General features: G+C 43.4%; 1 pseudogene; it reads left to right on the top strand.

Annotated features, from left to right (window-relative positions):
• The first annotated feature begins 2,606 nt into the window (after positions 1 to 2,606).
• On the top strand, positions 2,607 to 8,032 carry LOC114897835 (annotated as a pseudogene).
• The last annotated feature ends 1,404 nt before the right edge of the window (positions 8,033 to 9,436 follow it).

Raw genomic sequence — 9,436 nt, 5'->3', positions numbered from 1 at the left:
TTAAAAAAAATAATATGTAGGCTATACTTCCTGATATCTTGTGTTAGCCATGCCTGCAGGGATAGTCTTGACCTACCAACTTCTGTTAGTAATGGAAAATGTTTTAGTATTTCTATAAATAAACAAATGAGCTTGGCTAATGGATGGTTTGAGAATTTGTGTCATATATTAAGATTCTACGAAATCTACTTTATTAAAATATTTATCAATTAGCAGACATATTTAGTGAAATGAACATTTTTTTCAATAATAAAGGGGACAATTATTTTTAGTACATGAATTGCTCACTTATTTCCCGTAGTTCTGAACAGATTACTTCACATTTATTTCTTTTCAAATGCCTACAGGAAAATGCAATAATCATGACTCAACTATAAAATGATGTTTTTTTATCGGCTGTGGTTTAATGGCTGACCATCAGTTAGGCTTGGTGTCACAGTACACACCCATCCCCACATCTGAGCTCTGTGTCACGGTGACCCAAATGACCAGATGTCTTCACTCTTGCATAAGCTGCACTCTGGATGAGCACCTGATACTATCATTTTGTTCAGGGAAGGTGGCCATCCAAATAATTAAATAATTGTGTAATTGGTCTTTGTGAATACTATTTCCTTTAGGCAGTAAATAGGAAAAAGTGAAGAGGGAGGGGAGCTGAGTTTTGGCTGACTTTAGGAGGGAAGAAAATCCCAAAGCACATTTTTCCTTGGAGTAGAAATAATCTTCCATCCACAAGCTGCTTAATTACCTCCCCCCTTCATTCTAGAACCTCAGTCTAATTGAAACCTGGTGAATTTTGCAACAAGTCTCATCTAATCAGAATGGTCTCTCTGATTTAAGCTGCCTTACCTCCTGCAATTCAGGCTATTGTAGGCATTGCTCCAGTATCCTAAGAGAGACAAGATTCAACGCATGAGAAAAAGCAGGGTCTGAGGAATGCAGTCTTTAATCCTTTCTCACCCCACCGTGAGAAAAGGTTGAGCAGTCAGAGATTAACTCTCCAAGATTATGTTTTGCTGTTCTTTTGGTGTGGGTCAATTTAGCAGCTACTGTTTAGAATGCAGTTGATGCTAAGACTTCCTTATACCACAATGTATTAAAGTATATTTATTTAAAAATTCTAAGCTTTTTGTTTTAGTAAATATGTATTTTGCTAGATGAGTGTTAACACATAATGGAGAATATTGCAGAAGAGTCAGCTAGAAAATTCAGAATAATGAAATACCGTTTACAGTATTGTTCCTATTCTTGTCCATCCTTTGGAAAGATACACCCAGCAGTTGCACAGGAAAATTATTTTCTCAGATATAATGCTGTGATCAAAAGCATCCCCTCACAGGCTACACCTCATTGTCTTTGTCAATGAAATTGACATTGAGCTGTAGAGATAAAAATTTCTGTCTCTCATTCTAAGGCTAAACCTGCTACACATTCTTTTTCACCTAGAAGGCTATTGATAGGACTGCCCTGAGCGTCCTTCTCGTCCCTTAGATGTAATTAGGCACATACAATGGAAGAGGCTTAAATTGAGCTTTGATGCACCAGACAACCTTTAAAATCAGCAGCTCCTCATTTTCCTCCAAGGGCTAATTTCATGGAGTAGAAACCGGGCTTATGAGTAAGTTAAATTCACCTGTGAGAAAATGAAGTTGCATTTTTGCATATCTATGTTTTGACTTTAAATTTCCAACCTTCTACACTTGGTAGGGAAGAGAGGCCACAGAAAAAAAGATAGGGGGAAATATGGTTAATCTTTTTGAAAATAAAAAAATAATAATGAGCTAATAAAAGCAGTATGGTCATCTGCATTTTACACAGTGGTTAAGTAACTTGCTGGTGGTCACACAGCTAACAGGTGGTGGAGCTGGGCTGCAAACCCAGGAAGATGGGCAGCAGACTATCTAGCCAGGACCCACTTACTCTACTGCTTGTGTAAAAGAAACAAGAGATGGATAGGAGATAACTGGATCAACGGTGATTTTAAAAATATGAGGACAACTGACATATTTGGAAACAGAGAGAAAGAAGTTAGAAATGATGGAAAATTGGGAAGGGGGATGGATAATTAACGGAATAAGTTTCCCAGGAAACAGGAAGAATTAGAAGCAGGTGAGATGAAAAGCACCTGTTCCCCTGGAACGGGACGGGGAGAAAAGAAACTCGTGAAGACAAAAGGGTTTGGAGCGATGAGAAATCATCATGCAAGGTTTTTTCTTAGAAGGCTTCTAATTTTACAATAAGGAAGGAGAGTGCAATCCTTTGACAGACGGGAAGGGTAGAGGGTGGGATTGAGGGTGACAGAGAGGTAGCGCAGAGAAATGCATTTGGGGCGCAGGGAGAAATGAAGTCCTTGTGGGAGATGTGTTGGAGAACTGTATTTTTGTGGGTATAAATTGTTATTTAAAAAAATCTGAAATTCAAGTAATTTAACATCTTGAGATTAAGTTAAATGACTGAGTTTTTGTGTGCACAAAGACCAAGCCGATATGCAGTCCACAGGTTTAGGCACATTCCAGCTTGTATGAGCTTAATAAGCGGCCATATTAGGGTACCAGAAAGCTTCTACTGGAAGAATAAATTTTATTTTAGTTAGAAGACTTTCGAACATGGAAAGTATGAGAGTATCAAAATTGACACAGGTAATTCTAAATCAGAATCTCCATCTATACACAGTGAAACTAAGGAAGAGGAAGACAGATTAGAAAAGCTTTCTTTAAACAAGAACATCCATGTAAAGATTTCAGTCTCTGATCCCTTCCCCCCAAGTAAAAGTCTTCAAAAAATTATTATATATGTATATACAATTATATAATTACAAGTTTGGATTGACATAACACTGTCTCCTCGACATTCTACTTATAGGTAAAAAATCAGAATTCTTAACTGAAGCTTAAAATATTTTGCACAAAATAGCTGACACCTCAATGCGTGCGTGCTTGTTGCACTCTGTCTTTAAGCCTGCATTTTTCGAAAACGCCCCTCACTCCTGCCCACCTCCACGGAAGTGAAGAAGGACCCCGACCACAGGAGGTGCCGGGCTGCCTCCACTGTGGTCGGCAGCAAGAAGGCAGACGCCCAGCTAGCTCCCAAGCCCCGCAGAGCACCTAACGAAACCCGCCCAGGTGTCCCGACAGTAGGGAATGGGTCCCGAAGCCCCCGCCCCTCCGCTTCCGGTGCGGAGGCGCCAGACCCCCTACCGTGGCCGGCAGCTTCCAGGACCCGCAGCTGGTGGCCACGCCCAGCCAGGAGAGCAGCCAGGAGAGCAGTCCGGAGCTGGGGCTGAGACCGGCTGGAAGGAGAGGGTGGCGTCTTGGAGGAGAAAACCCTGCAGCTGCTGTTGGCCGCCAGCACGCCCCAGCCGTGCACACCCTCGCCCGTCGGGGCCCACCAGGGGCCAGGTGAGAACTGCGGGCCACTATCACTGAGCCTGCTGCGGGGTGGGGAGGCCAGGCCGGATGTCTCCCCCTCAGTGACCACGCTCTTGCTGCCCACCGAGGTGGGCTCCCCACGCTCTACAGAGGTGGACGAGTCCCTGTTCGTCTCCCTTGAGCAGGTGTTAACACTACCACCTGCCGCCATGAGTGAAGCCGGGCTGAACCTCGCACTCTGCGGCCCTCGAGCACGGCCCAGGGCCTCCCCGCACGATGTGGCCCTGTGCCTGGTGTCATCCTGTGAGTTTGAGCAGCGGGTGGCCGTGCCCGTGGCTCTGGCACACGTGGCCACTGGCAGCGTCAACGACAGCAGCGCTCGGTCCCAGGAGCTGGCGGGCGCTCCAGGAGTCCAGGAGACATCACCCACGTCTGTCAGCAAGTCCCTGCCCACCCTGTCTTAACTCAGACCCCTTGCCTGCCGCTCCCAGCACCTCGGACTCAGATGAGGACACACTCCTGACCCCTCAAGATCGCCCCATCTCTGCCCACGCAGCCTAGTATCTGCATGGTGGACCCTTAGACGCTGCCTCCCGGCTGAGAGAGCGCCTCGGCCATGCCCGGAAGTCACCCACCCACCCAAACCCTGGCACTGACACCCCCAAAACCACTCCAGTGACCGCTGCCAAAATCAAGGGGCTGGCCAGTGGGGACTGGGCCAGGTGGCCACTCAGCGCCCGGAGTGAGTCCAGTGACAAAGGAAGTCGGACACCCCTGTCCAGAAAGTCCTCAGTCCTCAAGACGACTACTCGAGGTCCATCCGGTAAGTACCTGGGGGCTGGAGTCCTGCAGCAGGCTCCCTGCTCACGTCCTCCTGTTCCCTCCTTGATCTGTGGTCACAGCCACACCCACCACCCCTTCTGGGCCTCAGTTTCTCCTATAAAATGGAAGCTCTGGCCTCACTGCTTCAGCATTTGCCATTCCAAGGTGCTGGAGCAGTAACGTCAATGGAAACATAACGTGAGCACATCCATCATGATGAATTTTCCAGCAGCTGCGTTAAGCAAAAAGAAACAGGTGAAATTTATTTTAATAGTATATTTTATGAAACGCATTTGTGTCGAGGTTCCAAAGACCGCCCCTAGGTTCCATGATTGGCTAGGAGTACTCGGTGTGTGGTCATACTCACAGCTAAATTTATTATAGCAAAAGGATACTTAGCAGGATCAGCAAAGGAAAAAGGCTTGGGGAGAAGCCCCTGGGGGGAACCAAGCACAGGCTTCTGGAGCCTTCTCTCATGCTTGATTCTCTGACACCAGGAAATGCCCTCTGTCAGGGAAGCTCCTTAGAGACTCGGGGCACAGGGTTTCTATTGGGGCTGGTCATGCAGGCACCCTCTGCCTCACACATATACTGAAAAAGGATTCTTGGATCCAATTCTTGGACACTAGCTGGGTGTCATACAATTTCCCTCAATTCTGACACTCTCTACCCAGAGATAGAATCACTTCTACAGGTAAAGGGTTCCATCCCCTGAGCACCCTCCACTTCAGGTGCCTATCATAAGTCCAGGTTGATGCCTGTGCTTCTGACTGACTGGCTATAAATCGAGGTTCCTATGACCCCTCTCTTTGGGTTTAATTTGCCAGAGCAGCTGACAGACTGAGGGAAACCCATTTACTCACTAGATTACTGATTTATTATAAAAGGATACTAAAGGATACAAATCAACAACCAGATGAAGAGATACATAGGGCGAGGTCCTGAACAAGAGATCTTATGTCCTCGTGGAACTTGGGGCCCTGAAAAGTGGCATGCAGAAGTGTTCTGGTTCCCCAATGTGGAAGCTCTCTGAAAAAGGGCCAAAAAGCTGTCCTTTGGGGCTTTTATGGAGGCTTCATTACATAGTCATGATTGACTAAATCATTGGCCAATGGCAATTGATTCAACCTCAAGCTCCTTTCCTTTCCCCAGAAATCAGGGGGCAGGACTCAAAGTTCCAACCCTCTGATCATGAGGTTGGCTCTCCCGGCAACCGGCCCCACACCCTGGGGTGGGATCCAAAGTCACCTTCGTTAGCATAAAACCCAGTTGTGATGGAAAGGGCTTGTTATGAAAAACAAGACACCCATTTCACCTTTTTGGCCCTGAAGTGTTTCATGGAGTTAGGACAAGAGACCAAATATAACAAGAGATGCTCCTATTGCTCTTACTGATCAGAAAATTCCAAGGGTTTGGGGAGCTGTGAGCCGGGAACTGTGGAAGAAGACCAAATACATCTGAGAATGACCAAATATATATATTTCTTTTTTTTTTTAATTGAAGTATAGTTGATTTACAATGTTGTGTTAGTTTCTGGTGCACAGCAAAGTGATTCAGTTACACATATATATACATTCTTTTTCATATTCTTTTCCGTTGTGTTTTATCACAGGATATTGGACCTACAGTAGGACCTACTGTATAGCACAGGGAACTATATGCAATATCCTGTGATAAAACATAATGGAAAAGAATATCAAAAATGTATATCCATTCTGTATTTAATGGTTTGCATCTACTAACCCCAAACTCCCAATCCGTCCCTCCCCCACCTTCCCTCCCACTTGGTAACCACAAGTCCATTCTCTATATCTGTGAGTCTGTTTCTATTTCCTAGATAGGTTCATTTGTGTCATAGGTTAGATTCCACATATAAGTGATATCATATGGTATTTGTCTTTTTCTGACTGACTTTACTTAGTATGATAATCTCTAGGTCCATCCATGTTGCTGCAAATGGCATTATTGCATTCTTTTTCATGGCCGAGTAGTACTCCATTGTATATACGCACCACATCTTCTTTATCCATTCATCTGTCGATGGATGATTAGGTTGTTTCCATGTTTTGGCTATTGTAAATAGTGCTGCTATGAACAACGGGTGCATGTATCTTTTTGAATTAGAGTTTTGTCCGGATATATGCCCGGGAGTGGGATTGCTGGATCATATGGTAATTCTATTTTTAGTTTTCTGAGGAACCTCCATACTGTTTTCCACAGTGGCTATACCAAATTACATTCCCACCAATGGTGTAGGAGGGTTCCCTTTTTTCTACACCCTCTCCAGCATTTGTTATCTGTAGACTTTTTAATGATGCCCATTCTGACTGGTGTGAGGTGGTAGCTCATTGTACTTTTGATTTGCATTTCTCTAATAATTAGCGATGTTGAGCATCTTTTCATGTTATATTATGCTTCGTTGCTTAGATGTTTGGAGTATTGGGATGAATATTAGGATGAGGATGGAAAGTAGTAGTGCTGGTACTCCTCCTAGTTTATTAGGGATTGATTGTAGAATTGCGTATGCAAATAGAAAGTATCATTCTGGTTTAATGTGTGCTGGGGTGCTTAGTGGGTTTGCTGGGGTGTAGTTGTCAGGGTCTCCTAGTAGGTCGGGTGTGAACAGGATTAGTGCGAGTAGGGTTAAGATTAGTAATAAAGCACCTAGAATGTCTTTGATTGTGTAGTAGGAATGGAATGGGATTTTGTCTATATTGGATGGAATTCCTGTGGGATTATTAGATCCCCTTTCGTGAAGGAATAGTAGGTGGACGGCTGCTAGTGCTGTAATGATAAATGGAAGGATAAAGTGGAAGGCGAAGAAGTGTGTTAGTGTTGCTTTGCCTACAGAAAACCCACCTCAAATTCATTCTACTAAAGTAGTCCCGATATAGGGGATTGCTGATAGGAAGTTAGTAATAACGGTTGTGCCTCAGAATGATATTTGTCCTCAAGGTAGGACGTAACCTACAAATGCGGTAGCTATAACTGTGAATAATAATAGTACACCAATGTTTCATGCTTCTTGGAAGGCGTGGGAGCCATAGTATAGGCCACGTCCAATGTGAGCATAAAGGCAGATGAAGAATTTAGAGGCTCTGTTTGCATGTAGGTATCGAATGATTCAGCCGTAATTAACGTCTTGGCAGATGTGTGTGTGACGGATGAGAAGGCAGTTGAGGTGTCTGGTGTGTAGTGTATTGCTAGGAATAGGCCTGTTAAGATTTGTATGATTAGGCAGAGACCGAGTAGGGAGCCAAAATTTCATCATGAAGAGATATTTGATGGGGTGGGGAGATCAATAAATGTATCATTGAGGATTTTTATTAGTGGGTGTGTTTTTCGAATGTTGGTCATTGGTCATGGTTGAAGTCCATGTGAGAATAATGATGACATATATTGTTTTTATTATAAGCATTATTTTTGTAATTAGTCTTGTGGGGGTTTCTTCAAAGCCTTCGCCTATTTATGGGGGTTTAGGGTTGATTGTGGGTGGTGCCGTAGGGTGTGGGATTGTTTTCAGTTTTGGTGGTTCATTTTTAGGATTAATAGTATTTTTGATTTATTTGGGAGGAATGTTAGTTGTATTTGGTTATACGACAGCTATGGCCACTGAGCAATATCCTGAGGTTTGGGTTTCTAATAAAGTTGTGTTAGGGGGATTTCTTTCAGGTTTAATGACGGAGTTTTTAGTGGTGTTGTACGTTTTAGAGAGTGAGAAGGTGGATATGGTATTTGAACTTAATGGGTTGGGGGATTGGGTTATTTATGATACGGGGGATTTGGGATTTTTTAGTGAGGAGGCTATAGGAATTGCTGCTTTATATAGCTATGGTACTTGATGGGTTATTGTTACAGGTTGGTCATTGTTTATTGGTGTTGTAGTTATGGAGATTACTCGGGGTAATTAAATAAGATTATGCTAAGGGTAATAGTGATGAGGAAAGACAGGAAGTAGAGTTTGATAAGGGCTTTTTGGTTTGAGGTTAGTGTGGAAGCCTTTAGTTGAATGGAGGCTGTAGTTTTTGGTAAGATGGTTTCTATTCAGGTTAGATCTAGTAAGGAAGTTGCTAGTTTTTGGCTTATTATTAGGTTTAGGTGAGGGGGTAGGCGATGTATAATTGTGGGGAAATATCCTAATAAAGTGGAAAATTTAGTGGAGTTTGATGGATATAGGTATTTTAAGTTTTGTGTGTAGATGTTAATTTCGAATGCGAGAATAAAGCCTAAGGTTGTTATTGTGAGAGCTGTTAGTTTTAGGTGTAAGGGTATAGTTATTAAGGGGGTGGTTATTGTTGGAGAGGATAAATCCGGCAAAGATACTTCCAATTAATAGGCGTTTGATAGGGTTAATTAATATAGGGTTATTTTCATTAATGTTTATGAGGGGAGGGAAGCGAGGTTGTCCTAGTAGAGTAAAGAAGATAATGCGAGTGCTATAAATAGCTGTGAGGGAGTTAGTGGTTAAGGTTAGTAATAGGGCTCAGGCGTTGGTATAAGACGAAGTGGCGGCTTCGATGATAGGGTCCTTGGAGTAGAATCCTGTGAGGAATGGTATTCCTGTAAGTGCGAAACAGCCAATGATAAGGGCGGTTGTGGTGAAGGGAAGAATTTTGTATAGCCCTCCTATTTTTCGAATGTCTTGTTGTTTAGGTTATGAATGATGGAGCCGGAGCATAAGAATAATATGGTGTTGAAGAAGGCGTGTGTGCAAATGCATAGGCATGCTAGGTGAGGTTGGTTAAGACTGATTGTTACTATTATTAGGCCAAGTTGGCTGGAGGTGGAGAAAGCAATAATTTTTTTGATGTCATTTTGGGTGAGGGCACAAATGGCTGTGAAAAAAGTAGTGAGGGCACCTAGAGAAAGAGTTACTGTTTGAATGAGTTTATTATTTTCTATTAAAGGGTAGAAACGGATAAGTAGGAAAATCCCTGCTACGACTATTGTGCTTGAATGGAGTAAGGCCGAGACTGGGGTGGGACCTTCTATTGCTGAAGGGAGTCAGGGGTGTAGTCCAAATTGGGCTGATTTTCCAGCTGCGGCTAGTACAAGTCCTACGAGGGGAAGATTTGAGGAGTTTTGGTTGAGTATGAAAATTGTTGTAAGTCTCATGCGTTTATGTTAAATAAGAATCATGCTATTGACATGAGGAATCCAGTGTCTCCGATGCGATTATATAAGATTGCTTGGAGGGCAGCTGTATTAGCGTCTGTCCGTCTGAATCATCAGCCAATTAGCAAGAA

This window comes from Monodon monoceros, unplaced genomic scaffold (assembly GCF_005190385.1).
Source record: "Monodon monoceros isolate NGI ecotype Baffin Bay Population unplaced genomic scaffold, NGI_Narwhal_1 Super_Scaffold_18, whole genome shotgun sequence".
In the NCBI taxonomy this organism is placed as follows: Eukaryota; Metazoa; Chordata; class Mammalia; order Artiodactyla; family Monodontidae; genus Monodon; species Monodon monoceros.
The sequence above is the reverse complement of the archived record's forward strand: the minus strand, read 5'-3'. Positions and strand labels throughout refer to the sequence as shown.